General features: G+C 38.5%; 1 long non-coding RNA gene across 1 annotated transcript; it reads left to right on the top strand.

Annotated features, from left to right (window-relative positions):
- The first annotated feature begins 13,438 nt into the window (after positions 1–13,438).
- On the top strand, positions 13,439–17,074 carry LOC140498534 (uncharacterized). The gene is made up of 4 exons (XR_011965129.1): positions 13,439–13,524; positions 13,616–13,710; positions 14,320–14,389; positions 15,702–17,074. It is a non-coding gene; the product is annotated as an uncharacterized lncRNA (long non-coding RNA).
- Positions 17,075–21,604: the final 4,530 nt, after the last annotated feature.

Genomic DNA, 21,604 nt, shown 5'->3' with positions numbered 1-21,604 from the left:
AGAGAAGTGAGGTGACTCTCTAAACGTCTGAGTGATAATACATTGCAAAGCTGGGATGTAAACACAGGTTTCTTGATTTCAGATCTCGCTAGCATTCTTTCCACTATCCCCTGCTTCCTCTACATATAGCCAGCTAATTCAGTGGCTGGTCCCAAGCACAGACAAAATTAATGTAACAATGTGCAGGGATGTTCAAGTTTGTATCCTCTTCTGTGCTGAGCACTTAGAAGATACCGAATAAAAATATGGTTTTTGAAATCAATTCTAAAGGATTTTCAAAAACATTGTGAGTAATAGTATTGAATCATTGAATATGTATAGATTGTTCAAGGTGACTCCTTGGAAAGAAATATCACTTATTTGGATGTGTAAGTTCTAGATGTTTGCTAAAATTACTTTATGTTGTATATTGACATACTATATAAATAATTATCTTCAGAGATCAATGTGGAAGAAATTTTTATCACTTTTCACAGTGACTTCATTTTCCTTGATTCTTACAGGAAGCTCATTTTTTTATTTTTTTATTTTTATGAATAACCCTATTGACACCTTTTGAAATTGAAGTTTATGTCCTTTATTCTAACCCATCTGAGATCAGCATGGAAAATTTCAGTTCAAAGGATTAACCTATTCAGCATATTTGTATTTATTTCCTTGATGCATAAAATGTACTTCTGAGCATATTTGCACTGGGAACAATAAATGAAGTTATAAGCATTTAAAAAAAGGATTATAATACAAATTGTTTGGCTGCATTCATTGTTATATCCCCCCAAGCTCCATCCTACCTATACATCTAGTCTTTGGGATATAAGATTTTTTTTACTTATAACCCTGAATATATCTCCTCTCTGGAGAGAATCTCAATTTAAAGTTTAACCAAATAGAATATTTACGGAACATTTTACCACTTTCAATTGACATATTGCTCAGTCTATTTGTTTGCTTCCCTGCTTCTTTCCATTTCTCTTTCTTTTTTATTTCCCATAGTCCCTGGGTCACAGCAACCTCTTTTTTTCTCCATTTGCCAAATTGTTCCTGTTACTCAAAAATAATGCCATGTGCACAGCATGACCCAATCTGGAACAATTCATTGAGGTCCCAGTAGGAGGAGAATAGTAGTACTGAGAACCTATTACTTCTGCCTCCCCCACCTCAAAGACACATCAATGCCCCTGCAAGACAAGCCAAGAGGCTGCTTCTGTATAATGAGAAATGTCTCCAGCTCCAAGGACACTGTCATCATGGCTCCTTCTTCAAGAGTCACATGGACTCTTGCCTACACATAGGGGTCACCAAAAAACTTTGGGCACTTGCTTTTTCCAAAGATCTTTTCTTGAAGATGATGCTCATAGAAAATGAATGATTAAATGATCAAATATACATAGTGACCACAAAGCGATCAAAAGGTAACAGAAGGAAATCTATAAACTAGAGCAGGTTCCCCACCCCTGGTGGAATATGTAGCAATGCTGTATTTTGATTAGGTCAGGGGCCATGCACTCTCTAGACTGGCTCTTCAAAGTCAAGTCAAAGAGGCAAGTCGGGTGGGGAACCTATGGCCTCAGGGCCACATGTAGACTTCTAGTTCCTTGGGTGTGTCTTTTGACTGAGTCCAAGTTTTACAGAAGAAATTCTTTTAGTAAGGGGCTTTGTTCTGTGAATTTTGGATTCAGTCAAAGGGCTGCACTCAAGGACCTAGAGCGACCCATGTGGCCTTGAGGCTGCAGGTTCCCCATCCCCGCACAAGACCATTCCAAAGCCTGTAAATTGTTGGGGCTATAAGATGTCCTTGATATCATCCAATCCAGACACTTCATTTTGTAGAGGAAGAAGCTGACTCAAAACAGCTGAGGTCCTTTCCCAAAGTCTTTTCCCTAGTGAGCAAATGAAAGTTAGGGCTTAAACCCAAATCTTCCACCTTTAAAGCTCATGCTCTTGCTGATGCCTCATGAGACCAGCAGTAATAAAGATTTCTAGATCTGCACAGGCAAGATGACATCTTATCCATTTGTGGATCCCTCATTAGGCTAATGTAGGGCCTTGTACATAACAGGTTTAGGCGTATAGAGGTGGGGAGGAAGAGAGGAAGGAAGATAGAAGGGAGGGGAGACATGTTAGGGTCTGAGATATGGCTCTGAGAGGAATTTCAGAGGACTATGTAGCCCAACCTTCCCATTTTACAGATGAAGGAAAGGAAGGAAAGAGGGAGGAGGAGAGACAGACAGACAGGCAGACATAGAGAGACAGAGGAAAACAGAAAAACAGAGACAGGGAGACAGACACAGAGATAGACACAAAAAGGAGAGAGAAGGAAGGAAGGAAGGAAGGAAGGAAGGAAGGAAGGAAGGAAGGAAGGAAGGAAGGAAGGAAGGAAGGAGGGAGGGAGGGAAGGAAGGAGGGAAGGAGGGAAGGAAAGACACTGAAAGGGTTTGTTTAAGATTCAGCTCCACAGCAACCAAATAATCCCTGCATATAAATCCCTACAATCAGGTTCTGTAAACTAGAACCTTGTCTTACTGAAAACAGAATGTGCTTTGCATTGTGAGAAATTTGTCAAAGATGTGACCTCTGGTAAACAGACAGACTTGAAAGCAAAAGCCCATTGGTCAAACCAAAAATACATTTCGAGGCAATACAATTATCTAATTGTATATGTGAATTGTTGGTTAAATAAACAAAGACTTGCTCTTAACCTCAACTCTGAAATTCTGCCCTCTCAGTGGCTAACTTGCCCGCCACAGAACAGAGCCTTAGAGAAAGAGAAACTGATATTATTGACAGATATAAGATGACATTGAACCTCCAGGCTTGGAGAGAACAGGCTGTCAGAACATTGTATTGTGGCTTTCCCCCACTTTGCAGCTTACAGAAAATTTGCAGAGCTGGAGAACTTTCTTGGTTTCAACATAGTTGGGAATGGGGCAGCTAGGTGGTGCAATAGATAGAGCACCAGTGCAGGAGTCAGAAGGACCTGAGTTCAAATCTCATCTCAGACACTTGACACCCATTAGCTGTGTGACCTTGGGCAAATCACTTAACCCTAATTGCCTCATCCTGGGTCATCTCTAGTTACCCTGATGAATATCTGGCCACTGAATTCAGATAGCTCTGGAGGAGAAGTGAGGTTGGTGACCTGCACAGCCCTCCCTCCCTCAAAAAAAACAAAGTCAAGTGCATATCATGTCACCAATTCTCTGACGGCATGGTCTTCATTGCCAAAGAACGAACACACACAGAGTTGGGAATAAAGTTGACACTACTGGGTAAAATTCTCAGGGATTACCCTGGAATATCAGAAAATTGGTGAGAAGAAGGCTTGGTTCCTCTTCTCTTCCTTGGGTACAGAAAGAATCTAGGTTCTAGTGTTTTCCCCAGTGCAAAAGAAAAATTCAGCTTATTTATTTAGACTAGTTATCCCCAAAGTTATAGCTAAAAGCCTCACCGTAAGTGGGGAGGAGTACAGCAAAGGAAGGGAGATTGGAGTTGGAATGACTCCAGTTTGAGTGATCAGGTAATCAAAGAGTGAGAACCTGTGTTGATTCCCACCCTTCCTACAATAGCCAGTCATGAGACTTTCCCCCCAAACAGCGACAACTGTCTTTTACTCATTACTCTGCCACCTCCTTCCCCCTTCCTACTGCAATGCAAGCTCCTACCATGTGTCAGCCCAAGAAAGTAGGCTGTTTTATTAAAAATAGGTCATGGGTTTAAAGGAAATAGTCCTTTTTTTTTAAATTACCTACTTCAAGGCTAGCCTTATAGGAGCAGATCAGGCTAAAACTTGTGTGAAGGGTCATCACCTACAACTTTACTAGAAAAGCTTTTGTCTTTGGTTCCTTCAGACTCTGGCTCCTGTTAAAATGCAACGATCATCTGAAGAGAGAACGTTTGAAGCTGTTGTCAGTCATTTTCACCTTAGTGCAGAGGAAGGCTTTAAGTACTCTTTGGGGGATGGGAAAGTACCATCAGAGGATTTGTACTCAGTCTTGGGATAAAGGATAAAGCAAGAAGGTTGTGGGTGTTTTACTTAAAGCACAATTTTGTCTAGGCTGAGCCTTGACCTTCTTTTACAAGTTTTTTTTTTCTTTTTTCTTTTTCTATCTGTGTTGTGCTCCAGGTAGGCCATGAATTCTTGTAGAGAAGAATCACAAGGAAGGATAGGGGTGGGGATATTTAGGAAGTGAAATCTATCAATATGGGAAGGAGAAAATGAACATTTTGAAGTGCACCGAAAACATGGGACCTTAGGGTCTCTTGAGATTCTTACATTTTAATATTAACTCTTATTTCAGCTCTCTTTTCCAGGACTGGTTGCTTTCTTGATCAAAACTGTAAACAACGAAGATTCCTTAGGGTAAAGTTTGAAATCAGACACTTTTTATAATCCTATACAAGGCAGCCAATATCATGAATATTATTGTTCCAGGCAACATATGAAGGGGCAAGATTACAATCTGGCATTTTAGTGTTCAAAGTATGCTGCTTTGAAACTGTAGCATTTCAGAAATCCATAACAAATGGTTTGTGATTTAATAACTCTAGTTTTCAAATGGAACATGAGTAATCTCAGTGATTACACAAAACTGCCTCGCTGTTAACCTTGATTTATTGGCAACAAAAGCAATTACACCGTCTTGGTATTACAAATGTTACCAGACATATTGTTGATATTTATGAAGTAAAATCTTTACTATAGACCAAAAGTGAAAAGCCCCTTTCCATACAAGTAGTCAACTTGAGTGACGCTGAGTCACAGCACTGAGTGACAGGGAAGGAGGTGCTGACCCTTGACTGGTCAATTCTGGTGTGAATAATTAGCTGATCTAAGGTTGAAAGGATGTGGGATGGCAGTTGCTGGATTTATACTCCTTAGTCTCTGGGTGGATCATCTTTTGGACTACTATATTTTGCCATTTGGCTTCTAAAGCACAGCTGTTTACAGGTTTTGTCCACTGGATGAAGGTGACAAAATCTATGAGTAGCAACTGCCATGTGAACTCCATGAATCAAATACGCAGCCCATTATCTACAGTTCTCCTTGGTAACATATGTCCAAATGGACAGTGCAGCCTTTTTCTCTGGCCATGTAGTTTTCTGAGGATTTTTTTTCATCCTTTCTTCTTTTTATTTTTTGTTCAAGAGAAAGTACATGTCTATGTGTTACATAGAAATGAGTAGGCATAATGCTTAGACTTTGTCATGTTGAATAGGGATGATCAGTCCTTTTTTTCTGAGATTTGTATCTTGGTGAAATAGGTTGTATTTCTTTTCCATATAGATCCTATGTCTCTTTATAACCTCCCTGATGTACTTTAATTCAGCAAGATATCAAGAATACACACCCAAAGTGCTCACTCCTGAAACTTGCTCCATACTTTCTGATTTGCGTTTATCTCCTGTTTTTTGGTTAACTCTGCCATATTCTCAGGGGCATGATTACCATGACGTCAGTCACAAAACAAATGAAATGTCTCTGGGCAAAGTAGCATGCATGAAGATTCAGTCTTTATTTCTTTATATTTTAGAGGACCTACTTCTTGGGGAATATTTATCCTTTATTCTTAGTTTCCAGATCTAGGCCTTGGGGCATTTAGAATGCACAATTCTCTGGGGATGGGGGGTGGGATTGGAAATTTTGCTCCTGAGGAAAATATGCCTTTAACTCTATACTTTGCCATCTATGCCACAGAATTTTTTTGTATTAAAACTGGTTGAGGGAGTGAAAAGTGTGGTTAGCTCAATTCATGGCTGATCTTTCAAGTGAATCATGTACTGAACCCAAGGAATTCCTGCTTATGTGATTCCATTAGTGGCTGAGATTAGGCTGAGGGACCTGAAGAGTGAGTGAGGCTTCTCACAAGGTCCAAGGATGAATCATATACATATGTGCATAAAATATGTGCTTCTTACATATATATGTAGATAAGCATGACATTAAATATTTTAAAAGCAGGTAAAAGTAAATATGGGTATATATATGTATGCATATATGAGTGTGTGTGTATATTTTTAGTCATTTTTAGTCACATCTGACTGTGAGTCCATTTAGGGGTTTTCTTGGCAAAAATACTGGAGTAATTTGCTATTTTCTTCTCCATCTCGTTCTATAGACAAGGAACTGAGACAAACAGGGTTAGGTGACTAGAATAGGGTCACACTGCTATTAAGTGTCTGAGGCCAGATTTGAATTCGTGAAGATGAGTGGTCCTGATTTCCAGCCCAGGACTCTAGCCATTGTGCCACCTAGCTGCTCATATCTATCTATCTATCTATCTATCTATCTATCTATCTATCTATCTATCTATCTATCTATCTATCTATCTATCTATCTATCTATCATCTATCTATCATCTATCTATCTATCATCTATCTATCTATCAATCTATCTATCTATCATCTATCTATCTATCTATCATCTATCTATCTATCTATCCATCTATCTCTATCCATCTATCTCTCTATCCATCTCTCTATCTATCCATCTATCTCTCTATCCATCTCTCTATCTATCCATCTATCTATCCATCCATCTCTCTATCCATCTCTCTATCTATCCATCTATCTCTCTATCCATCTCTCTATCCATCTCTCTATCTATCCATCTATCTCTCTATCCATCTCTCTATCTATCCATCTATCTATCCATCCATCTCTCTATCCATCTCTCTATCTATCCATCTATCTCTCTATCCATCTCTCTACCCATCTCTCTATCTATCCATCTATCTCTCTATCCATCTCTCTATCTATCCATCTATCTATCCATCCATCTCTCTATCCATCTCTCTATCTATCCATCTATCTCTCTATCCATCTCTCTATCCATCTCTCTATCTATCCATCTATCTATCTATCAGTCTGTCTGTCTGTCTGTCATCTATCTTTATATCATCTCTCTCTATCTTTACTCAAGCATAGTCTTCAGGAATATCATCTGAGGCATGCTTTTTGCAGTCATTATATATATACATATAATTTATTATTGTTATATACGTGTAATATATATAATATATAATTTATAGCATTTACATATATATATATATTTAAATACAACTACATATATTCTTTTTCCCACCAGACTGTAAAGGGAACCCCAATAAGGGACTTTCTCTACCAATCTAGATTGATACCTCCTCTCCAGGTTAAAATTGTAAAGAGTTGCCTGGAAACCCTGAGAAGTTAAGTCAAGATTAAACAGTCAACAGGCATTTATTAAGCCACTGCTAGGTGCCAGACACTGTACTAAGTGCTGAGGATAGGAAGGAAGGCAAAAGCCACTCTGCTCTAGAGCAGAGGTTCCCAAATTTATTTGACCTACTACCTCCTTTTCAAAAAACAAATTCCTCAGCTCCCCCATCTACTTTTAAAAACTGTTTAAATGTTTTTTTGAAAATTTGCATCATTTCAAAAAATATAAACTATTTTTAAAAAAAATAATGCATTTTAAATTGAATAATTTATTGTAAATTTGTGGGTTTTTTCCTCGATTGAAATTTGGATGATGCAGTATTGCATCATGTAACTGTGTGATATTGCATTGTAAACAAGTCATTAAACAGCCATGTTCCTGCCCATACAGGCTGGACTTCCTAACAATGCCCTATGTGCTCTCCAGCCAACACTTGCCTGTTATGACCTGTCAGTGGATTTGGCCACTGGTTGGTTATAACTTGCATTTTGTGTGCTTATGTGGAAAATAATGTAATCACTATGACTTTAACTCTGTTACACAACAGATGAAACATGTATAAATGTTTCTTCAAAATTTTCTTCTCTTTTTTTTCCTTATATTTCCATGGACCCCTTCTTTTTATTCAGTGCCCTTCAATTGCACCTGAAGTTACTACTGGTCCCCCTGCATTATTCCAGTACCCCCTCCTAGGGGGCAGTATTGCCCACTTTGGGAACTTGTGCTTCTAGAGGAATAGTATGATCACACTTTAATGGTGGGAGAAAAGAGGAAACAATTGTGTACAAATAAGGAAAATTTGCAAGTAATCCATAGAAGACTGACACTATCATCAAGGGAGAAAAGAAAATACTTAGGATTTGCTGAGGGTTGTTAGGCTAGTATGTGTCTGAAGCAGGATTGGACCAGGTCCTCTGGATTCAGTCTAGCTCTCTATCAATGCCTTATAACCTTGCATACAAATACACATAAGTACATAGTCACATATAGATGAATATATATGAATACACACATGCATATGTACTTTAATATACAGATGAATGTATACATATAGACATGCATATGCATATACATGACCACATGCACATATACCTAATCTTGATTCACAACTCACCTGAAAAATCTCTGAAATGCAATTGTTTGCATAGACTGTTTTATGTATTCTTATTTATTCTGACTTTTCCAATTGATTCATCTTTCACAGAATCTTACAAGTGGAATGGGCCTCAGATATAATCCAGATCTGAGTAAATCCCTGACCTCAGAATCCCCTTGATGACAACCTGACAAGTGATGGCTCAGCATTTAAAACTTCTAGTAAGGAAAACACACTGTCTCCTAAGGCCCAAGATACCATGTGTGTATGTTTGTCCTTCCTTGCCAAAGAAGACCATGCCATCAGAGAAATGATGACATGACTGGCACTTGACTTTGTTTTGAGTGAGGAAGGGCTATGCAGGTCACCAGCCTCACTTGTCCTCCAGAGCCATCTGGATCCAGTGACCATCTCCAGTCAGGATGACTGGAGATGACTCAGGATAAGGCAATGGGGGTTAAGTGACTTGCCCAAGGTCACACAGCTAGTGAGTGTCTAGTGTCTGAGGTGAGATTTGAATTCAGGTCCTCTTGACTCCTGCAATGGTGCACTATCCTCTGTACCACCTAGCTTCCCCAGTGATACCATGTATAGATAGTTCTAATGATCAGGTTGGCTTTCTTTACATTTTGCCTCTTTGTAATTTTCATCAAATGCTTCTAGTTCTGCCCTTTGAAGCTGAACAGAACAAGTCTAATGCCTTTATCATATAATAGTCTTTTAAATACTTAGTAGAGTTATCATTTCTTTCTGATTGTCTGTTCTCTAGGTTAAGTATCCCCAGCTCCTTCAAGTTATCCCTATATAACATGACTTCTTAGTATGCCGACCCGTGTGTCAAGTTGTCTTCCTAAAATGTGGTGCTACAATATAACTAATGTGGAAGCATGTTTAACATGATTGTACCTATATAACCTATATCAAATTACTTGCTCTCTTGGGGAAAGGAAGAGGGAGAAAAATTTGGAACTCAAAATTTTACAAAAATGAGTGTTGAAAACTATCTTTACATGTAATTGGGAAAAAATAAAGTATTAATGAGGATAAATAGATAAATGAAATGTGGTGCCCTGAACAGATTAGAATAGTCAGTTGTAGTCTGACTAGTGCAGAATTCAGTAGATTATAAACTAGAGATTAGAAACTGTTTTCATAGGACCATAGATTATAATCTAGAAGTAATCTAGTTCAAATCTCATTTTACAGTCAGGGAAATTGAGGCCCAGGGAGGGGAAGTGACTTCTTATAAGATAATGCTGAGCTAGAATGGAACTTAGAAGTTACTAAGCCCAGCACCTTCATTTCGTAGAACCTGAAACTGGACCTGTGACTTCACTGATAGAAGGAAACTCCAATGTGGAATTCCTCCACCAGTGCAGCTGGTATCTTCTCTAACATTTAATCATAGAAAGTTGTCTACAGCAGAGGTTAAATGACTGCCCAAGGTCACACAGTCAATATGTGAATGAATAAATTAAGTTGATCCTGTTACATTCCTCATTCATTATACAGCAATTGAATGTTATTATCATACATCAGACACTGTTAATTGTTTTTATCAACTTGAATTTTTTCTTCAAATTTCACTTTACTCTTGTTTCCTTCCATAGCATTATGAGACAAGCTAGATACACAGAGGCAAAGGCTCATAACTAATACATCTAGGTTTCCCATAAAACAGGTTTTATATAATTGCTTGCCAAAGGCATATTTAAAAAAGAAAAAAATAAATTGTTATTCATTTAATATGAATTTCTAAGATGTTTTTAATATTTTGTTGTGTATGCTATTCATAGCATCATCACCCAATATAATTTAGATTATATTGAAAGTCTTGTCAAAGTCTTAAAAATTTTTAATATTTCATAGATAGGGGAATACTTCTAGTCATGATATAAAATGATCTATTAATTTTTATAGAATTTCATTACATTTATGCATTAGCCTTGGAGTCTCCAGCTAACCTGCAGCATGCCCTTGGAGAAGTCATAACTCCTTCATCAGTTTCCTCATCTGTAAAATGGAGATTGTAATGCTGGCCCTTCCCACATCACAGGATTTCAAAGATCAAGTGAGATAAAAACTGTGGATATGTTTTGACAGTAAAAAAACTTTTTATGAACATTTATGAACATTACAATCATTACTATTTTAATTATACATCATGTCTATACAAAACTCAGTGACATTGTCAAGAACCAAAAAGTGTACAAAACAGACCTCTTAGCAGCCAAAGAAGATGTCAAAACGACCATGCACTGAAACTCATGAACTTTGCTCAGAAATCCTCAAAGCTCTCCCTATCTCTCAGAGTTTAAGAGTCTTAGGATCATGTGCCAATATACAGGTTTCAAAAAAGCCTGATTTCCCAGGCTACAGGGGCATCAGATTAGAAAAGGAGGAAAGGAGTTGCTATAGGTTAGAACATTCATCAGTGAAAAGGGATAATCAATAGTGAAGGAGAAGGCTGGGAAAACCATATTAAAAACTCAACAAGTACGGCTCATGAAAGCCATTTCACTGCAGGAGCAAACATTACTGTAGATCTTATGGGAATCACTATAATAGAACCATACAATAACGGAAGCCTTTAAGTATCAAGAAATCATTGTGTTCTTGAAATACTCTGTTTAATAAGGCAGGAAGGTGTGCGTGCATGTGTGTGTGTGTTTGTGTGAATGTTATGCCTTTTAGAAAAATTTCGATCCATAACAGTTAAAATAAAAACAAAAACGAAAATAACAACACAAAGGTTCGTGGTGAATCCTCAACCATCTGGAAAATTTGGCTAGCCAGAGTAAGATGTTTCATAGCAACCCTCCCTCTGGGACATTTCTTGTTTTGCTTCTTTCTACTATACTTATGTTGCACTATATAATTTTACTTGCCTCTGATTGTGTTTTATCTTCCCATTAAAATGTCTGTCTTATCTAAACTTTGTTCTTTCCCTAAAACCTAGCACAGTGTTTTAGTTTGTTTTTTTTGCACAGTTGGTGTTTAAAAATATTTGTTGAATAAATGAATCAATGAATGTTCGTCTCTTCCATAAGAAGGGGTGAAATGTTGCAAAAAGAAAAAAAGAAAGGCTTCACAGCAATTCCTCATTTGTTCTAATTTGAGTAGAGAGGCCCTGCTGCTAAAAACAAATTCGGCATATGTTGAGGTAGAGATTTCTACAATTGGTGGAAATGTCATATTATCTGTTTAATTTATAAATACAGTCACAAACATGGTGCTGGCTTTTTGCTCGGGTGTGGTAGGCCATTGCCTTCTAGATTTGGTAAATCTGTTAAAAAAAAAACCCATCCACTGAAATCTTTCCTTTATGCAGGTACCTAAAATTGACTATTAGGAACCATTCTTTTGGGTTAAGTATTGTCCTTTCCTTTTTTTCTTCTTTAAAAATGCAAAATTTCCAATGCAGGAGTAATATTTTAAGTTGTTACCACATTAGGTGAATAAGTTGGTCAGATCTCCAAATAATAGAAGATTCCCAGATGCCAGAAAGAGGGGGATGCTGGAAGAGAGGAATGAGTTCAGTCCTAGGAATGGGGCATTGGAGAGTTGGAGTATCAGAGATCAGTGCTGTCCACATGTGTAAACAGATTTCAAAGACCATCCTGCTTGGACTGGATAATCTCTAGGGTCTTTTGCAGCCCTATAATTCTATGATTCTCTGACTACAGTTATGATTATCAATGCTATCTCATGTGCATCTAAATTCTGTGTTAATATAACTGAGTCTTCCCTATAGATGGAGCTCTTGTTCAACAAAGACCTTCATTAGACCTGGAAAGCCAAGTCACACCATAGCAAAACAGTTCACTGTCTGCTTAATCTGCTGACAATGGTCCCCTCTGATTTGATTCCTATTTTATCCACTTGACATGGACATCACTAGAGACTTTTCAGGTGTATGGGGGGGCGGCAGGAGTAATGGTTAGCCCGACCGCCTGGAGCCTTGCTTAACTAATGAAAAAGGCCAGTTTGAGGAGAGGAGCTACTCTCCTACTGGCTGGTGTGCCAAGCTTTACAGAGTGCTGGAGAGAGCAGCAGTCTCTCATATGCTTTTGATATTGTGAAATCGTTCCTTGCGTTCCCTGTACATTTTGTCTTTAAATTGTTTTCATTGTTTTATGTGGTTTGTGGTGCACACCTCATTTCTTCCTGCTCGCAGCCAGGCTATTTAGAGGGCTGAGCTCATTTTGTTGAGTTTTATTGTATTTTCAGGCCGGAGCCCTAGAATTCAAAGCTAGGAGACTTGAACTACGTAGCCTGAGGTGATATTCACAATCCATCTATCTGCAAGCTAGACTGCCTCTTCTCCTGTGCTAATATCTGCTTCTAGCCTGGCAGAAAGGGCTGAAAGGATGTTTTATGAATCTCTGAGATGTTTCTGAACAGGTCTGCAAATGCTGCTAGGTATTTGGGGGACATAAGGCATACTTAAGAGATCTCTTGAGACTGGGTAGGGTTTATGCAAATCAGTTTTCCTTAAACAATTCAAGTGCAACGGGGAGGTTTAAAATCTGATGGTGGCATGTACCATGAACTCCTGACATTGGTCCTTTATTCACACACACATACACTCACACTCATACACATACACATACACACACTACCTTCATTGACAGGTGTACAATGGAGTGGGCCACAGGGACCCAAATCTCCTCATCTATTGTTAGCAGTGATTGCTTCATGTCAGCTTGGAGATTCATGGTACCTGAGAGCTGCCAAGGGAGATCTTTTATGAGCAGTAAATTTGGTTTAAAGTAAGCCCACTAACATTTCTAGTTGCTCAGGTAAAACACTACTGAGGTGCTAGACTTGGAACCTTGGGGACCTATAAGAATGTTAATTTGCCCAAGTTTATAACTGGAAGGGGTGGACACTGGGTATGTTCTCAGTTGGGAGCATATTACCCTACCCTGAAAAGGACACTGAGCTAGCCATATCTGCTTCGTAATTTCCTTAATCACCTTTCTGGAAATCCTCAGAGATCTGTTCCATTTATTTGTAGCTGCCACTGTAATGTACTGCCCTGCTGGGAAATGCCCTGCTTCTGTGTGACTGGGCCTCACTCCAGAGACTCACCATGGGTCAGTGACTTTACTTCTACAATATCTTAGTTTCTTCTACTGCAAACTCAGGATAGGCACACTTTTGGGGAGAAGAGAATAACAGCTCGCATGGACAAACTCTGTCATGAGTATATCACCTCAGGTTGACCCAGGTAATGTCCAAGTGGGATGGTATGAGTGGGGAACTGGATCAAGAACCATCAAATACCCACAGTGTAAAATATTTCCTTATTTTATTCACAGGAGGATGTCAATTCAGAATGACATTTTAAACGGGAAGAGTAAGTGGGTGGTGAGAAAAGAGAGGCAGTGAATGTGGACTTCTCTAAAAACAAAAGGTGAATATCAAGGAAGTGTGTGTTAAAAATAGGAGAGACATTGGGATGCCAATTCTGTGATCAGATGCTAGAGAATACAATTAGCCCATGGGTTGGGGAAAAAGCTCACCTAGGGAGAAAGGACTCCAAATGACAGCTTATTTTAAATAACTATTTTTTATAACCAAGCGCCAAGCTTAGTTGTTTTGTGCCGCAGAGGCGCAGTTATTATCAATGACTTCTAAATTTTGGTTCCCTGGAAGAAGGCCTAGCATGGGGCAGGTGGGTGGGGGAACTTGCAGCCTTGAGGCCACATGTGGCCCTCTAGGTCTTCAAGTGCAGCCCTTTGATTATGAAGTTTGTGATTCAAACTTGGGAAGTTTGGATTCAGTCAACGGTCCACACTTGAGGACCTAGAGGGCCAAATGTGGTCTCAAGGCCACAGGTTCCCCACCCTGGCCTAGATCATAGTACCCTAGTTAAAGCTCTGATGGGCTGATACTCTAGATCATCTTTGCCTATGCTATGGTGTTGTCAAAGGCTGGCTCTGAGTATAGCAGTTACATTTTTGTACCCCTCAACCAAGCGTGACCTCAGCCCTCTTTTCTCCTTTTCCCTTGGACTCCAAAGGAAGAACTGTGCTGGACAATGATGAAAACAGATCACTCCTAGATTGGAAGAATGTTGTTGCCCTTCTACAGTAAGTGAAAGTGAGAGAGGGGATGAGGGTTTAGGAGGGGAAAAAATAATGAGCTTTATTTTGGTAAGAAACAGAATCCCAGGATCAAAGATATGGGAAATATTGAATTATTCCAATAGTCTGTCAGCACACCTTGGGACGCCAGCCCCATTTCAATCCATTCCAATCCATTCTCCATTCAGCTGCAAAAATAACTTCCTAAAGTACAGTGCTGAATGTATCAACTGCCCTTCTCAGTAAACTCCAGTGGCTCCCTATAGTCTTTAGGAGCAAATACAAAAGGTGGTTTGGCATTGAAAGACCTTTATGATCTAGTTTCCTCCTATCTTCCAGTCTTCTTATTCTTTACTCTTCAATACATGTTCTTTAATCCAATGACACTGGACTCCTGACCGTTCCATGAACAAGACACTATATCTTTTGGCTTTGGGTTTTATCTCTATATTGATAATGCATTTTTTGTTTTAGTATAATCAAGTGCCTCTGATTGAATAATGTGATTAAAGATCACATTATTGTGGGAATAAGCACATGTGTGTGTGTATACACACACAAGAAAATTCCAAACAAAACATTTGAGAGTTCAGAGGAGAAAGAACTCACTTTCTGACTGTGAGAATCAGGGAAAGAAAAATGGAAGAGGTTGTATATAAACTGGTTTTTGAGATGAGGATTTCAGTAGTCAGAAAGAGGGAAGTAGGATATTCCAGATAAGGAAAAGGTGACAGAAAACTGATGGATGTGTTTGAGAGATCATGCATAGTCTAATATTGGATAGTCGATCAGGTAGTGGCTAAAATATAGAATATATAAAGAGAAATAATAATATAAGCTAGCATGGTGGGTAAGAATCGTATAGTCCCTGACCTTAAATACCAGGCTAAGGCATTTGAAGTCAGTTTAATAGGCAATGGGCATCCATGAAAGGCTTTTAAGAATTAGAATGGTTAACATAGAAATATGTTTTGTATGACTTGACATATACAATAGGTATTATATTGCTTGTCTTTTCAATGAGCGGGAGAGAGAATTTGAAACTTAATATTAAGAAATAAATGATGAAAATAAATAAAAGTAGAGAAAGGGATTGAAAGGGGCTAATAAAAACAATGAAATGGCAATTAAAAAAATTGGAAATGGTACGATCAGAATATTAGGGAGTTCAGAATTACAGTAATATACAACATGAAGGGATGAAAACAGTCCAAACAAAAGACTAGAATTAGACATAATATTTTATTTCATCTTATATGAATACAAACCAGACCTACTCAAGACTTTTGACAGGAAAACTTTCCTCCGGTTTCCACAGGGCATCTGATGAATCTCCTCATACCACTCACATCAATGATGGGAAAGATTATTGAAAGTGGAGTCAGAGGACTTGGGTTTTAATCATGATTTTTGCTGACTGTATCTGAGTTGTTCTTCCGTGCAAATAGCTTCTTGCTTTGCCATTTGTATGACCTGCAACTGAGGTCTGTATGAGACAATATTTCTTATTCCTCTTCTACCTTTTCTCAAATGAGACTTGATGTTTCAAAAGCTCCTTTTCTCCTCTCTTTATGCCAGGCGATTGGAAGTATTATTTTAACTGAAACAATGGATCAACTTGGTAGTCAACCTGGGTTAACTGATCTACTTCACCATACAGACCCATATTTGCATGAATGGCTGCTCAGCCAGCAGGCATTTTTAGCTATTTTTAGAAATGGTAATCCTGAGCTGGGCTAGGGTTCCATCTTTTTGCTCAGTAAAGGATGACATGACCAGACCTATCTTACTGACATTTTAAATTAAAAGAGAAGCTGCCACAATTGTGTACTGTCTAGAAAACAACAAATTAAATGGGCATTCCTACATATATGGTAGAATGGAAAAAGAGTTTTACACATAAAAATTCCAGTCTTCATCATGTACAGGTTAGTTTGTCTTGTTAAGTATATTTTAAGTTCAACATGCAGCTTTCAAAGACATCCTACTTATCAGTGCTTCTTTCTGGCTTTTTAAAAAATTCTCTGCATTTTCTTTAAAAAAGAAAAGAAGTGACTCTTTTCCTTCTTTTTCGCGGCACCCAATTCTTAACAGTCCTCCTCTCGTCTTCCCCAATTGGAACAAATAAAGCAAAACAAAGAAAGAACTTCAAAAGTAACTTGTGGTTTCCACTAACATTTTTACTGACATGAATGATATGACTCTGTTGCATAAGCAAAAATCTAAGCCTCAGGTTCTTACATTCCTAAGGTAACATTTTTTTGTTGTTCTTGTTTCTGTTAAAAATATAAGTGCATAAGAATTTTAGGAATGGCACTGCTCTATGGTGACTTGCTCAGTGCATACAAAACTAATCCTAACTTTCAAATTGAAGAATCAAAGACAGTGAAAGCTAATCAAAGGGACCCAAAGGCATAGAGAGAAGAATCCTGATTTTAGAGAAAAATGCATGGGAATTCACTTTGATGAGACTTATGAAAAATAATTCACTACTCTTTCCATGATGAAGGAATCTTTTTAATCTATAGAGAGTTTTAATTGTGGGAATCTACATAAACATTTGAGGAAAAGCTCTCCATGGCTTTACATATAGGGAAAGGTGATCTGGTAGAGTACAGACAGAGTAACCCTCTCCAATTTATATTCCAATGGAAGTCTTGGTAATTTAGAGGGATTTAGTGACTTGTATGAGGCAGCATGTCATGGCAGAGTGGATGGAGGCCCAGCCTTGAAATCATGAAGACTCTGTCACATACAGTTATATAACCCTGGACAAGTCACTTAACCTCTTAGTGCCCCCAAGCAATTCTCTAAGAATATATATTTTAAGCTCAGTTGCAAATCTGTATGGGGGAAGCTTCCCCACTGAGAGGCCCAGGTGCTGATGGAATCACAAGTCTAGATAAAACACAATAACTTATAATGAATGAGCTTCTGTTCCTGAGTCCTTCCTGGGTCTTGTATTTTGCCTACTGAGTGACTAAAGAGAAATGAGAAGTTGCCTTCAGTTTATCACTGGAACAAAATGAAGAAGTCTTCGTAGCCAAAAACCACTACAAACAGAAATCACACAAAAGAACCAAAGCCCCTACTACAGGCTTTCTGAAGATTTGATTTGGCAGCTCCCTTAGAAAGACCTTTGACCTCAAAAATTCCCTACCCAGGTTGGCTTTGTGAAATGGTCCCTATGAGAGAGTTCATGTCTTTATGTTATGATGTGACCCATATTCAAATAAAGCTTTGGGAGGAATAACTCATTAACTTAGGTTCAATGTAGGATGATGGAAAGAACTGGATGCTGAGGAGAGGATTTATGGATTCTGGCCAAGATGTCAAAATTGTGTCATCTGGCATTTTAAAATAAAGACGGGAAACAAAAGCATGTCCCCTGTATTTTTAGTGTCCATGAAATGGTGGTGCTGAGGCCTCATTGTAACACACAAGACTGAAGTCAGAGGACCTGGGATTCAAACCCAAGTTCTCCTGCTTATTACCTGTGTAACTGAGGTAATTGAGGAAATCATTTAAATTCTCTGAGCCTTAGTTTCCTCCTCTCTAAAATGAGGAAGATGGACTGCATGCTTTCTAAAGTTCTTTTTAGTTTTAACTACTCTTCTCTTTTCTGTACAACACAGAGACTGTTGTTCAGTTGTTTCAGTCATGTCCGACTCTTTGTACCCCATTTGGGGTTTCCTTGGCAAAGAAACTAGAGTTTACTTCCCCAGCTCATTATACAGATGACGAAACTGAGGTAAACAGGTTTAAGTGACTTGCCCAGGATCATACAGCTAGAAGATGTCTGAGACCAGGTTTGAACTCAGGTCTTCCTGATTCCAGGTCTGGCACTCTAACCACTGTGCCACCTAGCTGCATCCACCATATATAATGTATCACAAAAATAATAATAATAAAGAACTATATGTTATGACATTTGCTAGGACTAAAAATATGTAACATTTATAAAATGTAGTTTTAGAAAGTTTGACTCTGGTGATACTGAAATGCTTCATGAGGCTGTAAAGGTGGCCTTGGAGTGTCTCACAGATTTTAGATTAATAGGCCCTAATAGATTTTAAGCTCTAATAGGCTTTAATGATCTGGAAGAACACTTAATGATGGCCTAGTGATAGAATTTGGTGTTATTGCCTGAGAGTCAGCCCAGTCCAGCTTAGAGAGAATTATTGTCAGAAGGTTGGTCATCATTTAATGTATTATTTTTGTCATAACAATTCAGGAACTTCTACTAAGGTGATAGGTTGGCAGTGAAGTCACAAATCTACTGAAAACATTTTTACTCAAGTGTCTTAGTGAATCCTCAAATACATTGCATTTTAGGTCACTTGCTATCCTACCTAACTCTATCCCGGATTTCTCTCAGTCAGGAGATCTGGGTTCTAATATTGCTTCTCTCACTTAACTGTGTAAATGTGGGGACATTGCGGAGTCTCTTAAGTATTCCATTTCCTTATCTCTAAAACAAGAGGGATAGACTAAGTGACGTGCAAGTTCCCTTCCAGCTCTGAAATGAGCCTTTTGGTTATGAAGCCCTGAGCTACAAAGAAGTTTATTATAACATTAACTATGCCTTGAGAAAGTAGAGAATGTTTACCAGAGGGAGTCTTTTGAAGAGAGTTTTAATAGTAAATCAGAAACCTGAAATGTCTTTACCTTCCAAATCAGTCAGCAGTGATTTTTCTGTTTTTTTTCATCTCCCCATTAAAAAAAAAACCAACAAAAAACTAAAAACCCCACCCATCAACAACAAGAAAGCCAGCTCATAGTCTAAAACAACACCCTGAATTGGACCCAAGACATTTCCCCTGATTTAAACTTTCCCTATAACTTACCAGTCAACACTGTCTCTTCAAAAGCATTTGTAATAGAGAAAAACCTGAATTGCAGAAGATGCCTTGGATTGCCAAGGGCTTTACATTGTTCATTAAAAGTTCATTTGAATGCTTTTTCCTTTGATAGAAACCAGATCAGGCTGCAGATTGCTACTGAATAAGAAAGCAGAATGTCTTACTAAAAGAAGATATTCACCCTATTGCCTGAAGGTGAGAACAGATGATCATTTTTCAGGATGACTATTGCCTGTTTGGATAGTACTAATAAAGATAAAGGCCCAGTTCAATTCCCTTCTGAGAAATGTTATTTTTTCTTTCCTCTTTTTTTTTCCTAAAGAAATTCTATTTAAATTACAGCAGCAGATCTTTGCAAGTTCCTTGAATTCAATCAGACAAATATTGGTTAAGGATCTATTGTGTTTAAGCAACTGTGCTAATGTAGTTATTTCAGTGCAAACAAATAAAAATAATGCAGACCCTCTCTGCGTGTGGGTATGGTCTAATAAGGGAGATTAGGCAAGTGTGCAAATAGCTATCACAGTGTAGAATCTGGCATGGGCTTTTAGGTGCAGCTAGCAAATGGAGAAATAGGAATGGCCTAAGTGCCCTCTGTTCAAGGATTATTCGATTCTGCGTGCTTAATGCTGTGGTCCTTCCTATTATTTAGTTAGGGTCTTTTGCTTCTCTACCACATAAGGGACATTTGAGGGCCTCATTTTTCCTGGAACTCACCTTGGAGGAAATTTTCATTATTAGCTCTTCATCCTAGGCAGACAAATGTTGGCTTTCAAGCCTATCTTGAGGTGGACTGACCCTATTTATTTGTTTATTTTCCATATACAAAGACTTAATTCATCTTCCAAAAAGGGCAGGTCCCTAGCCTTGCACAGAGAAGGGTGGCACCATCTTAAGTTGGAAGGTATTACTCATAGAATTCAAGGTCAACAGCATAGATTGATGCCCTTTGTCTATTTTCTTCTGAAGAGAAAGACTGAACACTGACCAGCTTTATTCTCTTTTACTGCTTATATATTTCAGGCATGACCATTGCATACATACTCCAGATTATTGTCATTGTGTGGATGGTAATAGGTGGACACCTGGAAGGTATCTAGAGTCGTGGGCTACATGTATCTGTCTTGTCAACAGGCAAGCATGTCAGGATACTTATGTGAAAACCAGGTTTATTACAAGAGAAATGAATATGCATGTGGAACCCAAAGAATTCACAGTCCTTACAGATGTTTGCATATTTCTGACACTACAATAAAAAGGAGGAGGAGAAAACAGGAAAGGTGTGGCATGGGAAAGTAAAGGTACAATAAAGATGGGGAAAAGAACAAACAATTCTTGAAGGCAAGGATCAAGGTGGTGGCAAAAACCTCATTTTTTCCCTTGGGAGTCACTAGACTATGAAGATAGAAAGGCCTGCTTAGTTGCAAAGGACCTTGGCTTCACAAGCATTGTCCTCACCTGGCATAGCCTGTCTTGCCTCCCAAGGACACACAGGCATCCAGCTTGTGGTATAAACAACAAATTATGTCATTTTGGAAGGAAGGTTTCATCCTTGATATATTCAGGTCCTTCTGCATGCTCTGCATTCAATGTTTCTGGAAAATATGGCAACTCAAAAAGACAAGTTCAAGGGGTCTCTTAACATACCTTAACAGCCACTACCATGAACTTGTTCAACCTTGAATCATAGTACAGAACCCTCTCTAGGCCTGCTCTCCCAAATGCATTAGCAGGTTGGATTCTCAGAAGAGAATTTACTCCTTCTGCCCACAGCATTTTTGGGATAATCCTGAGAGGTTGAGGTATCTATCACTTATGAGCCACCATCTGATATGTTCCCCAGTATCCATTAATCCATTGATATATCCCCAATATCAGTTAATTGGTTGATGTAAATTAGCTTTTTGCAAAAGGATTCACAGAGTATTAAGAAGTCACAGCAAAGATGGAAATGCAAAAATATCCTCTATGTCAAGAAGTATTCTCCTTTCTATATATACTTTGTCCCTATGGAGAGTGGGCCAAAACTTAAACCAGTGAATACAAAACATTTTCCTCCATCTTCCTCCTGCAGATATGCACAAGATCCTTGGAAAGGCTAGTCTCAGACATAAAGCACAAAAGCATCGAAACATATATGTATGGAATATATGTGGTTGATTTGTACCTCCTAGACCCAGAAGTTTTTTTCTGCCTTTAAGGAATTCTCACCAAATTAACTTTTGGTTGTGGTGTAACCAATTAACAAGCCACTTCCTTGCTTATTAGCAACAGCATGTCTTAGCTACTGGGTTGATTCATTATTGGGCTGAGTAGAGAAGGTTAATCCTCAAGGCTGCTTTAAGGTCTCTTCCTTAGA

The sequence above is a fragment of the Notamacropus eugenii genome, chromosome 4, assembly GCF_028372415.1.
Source record: "Notamacropus eugenii isolate mMacEug1 chromosome 4, mMacEug1.pri_v2, whole genome shotgun sequence".
Lineage (NCBI taxonomy): Eukaryota > Metazoa > Chordata > Mammalia > Diprotodontia > Macropodidae > Notamacropus > Notamacropus eugenii.
The sequence above is the reverse complement of the archived record's forward strand: the minus strand, read 5'-3'. Positions and strand labels throughout refer to the sequence as shown.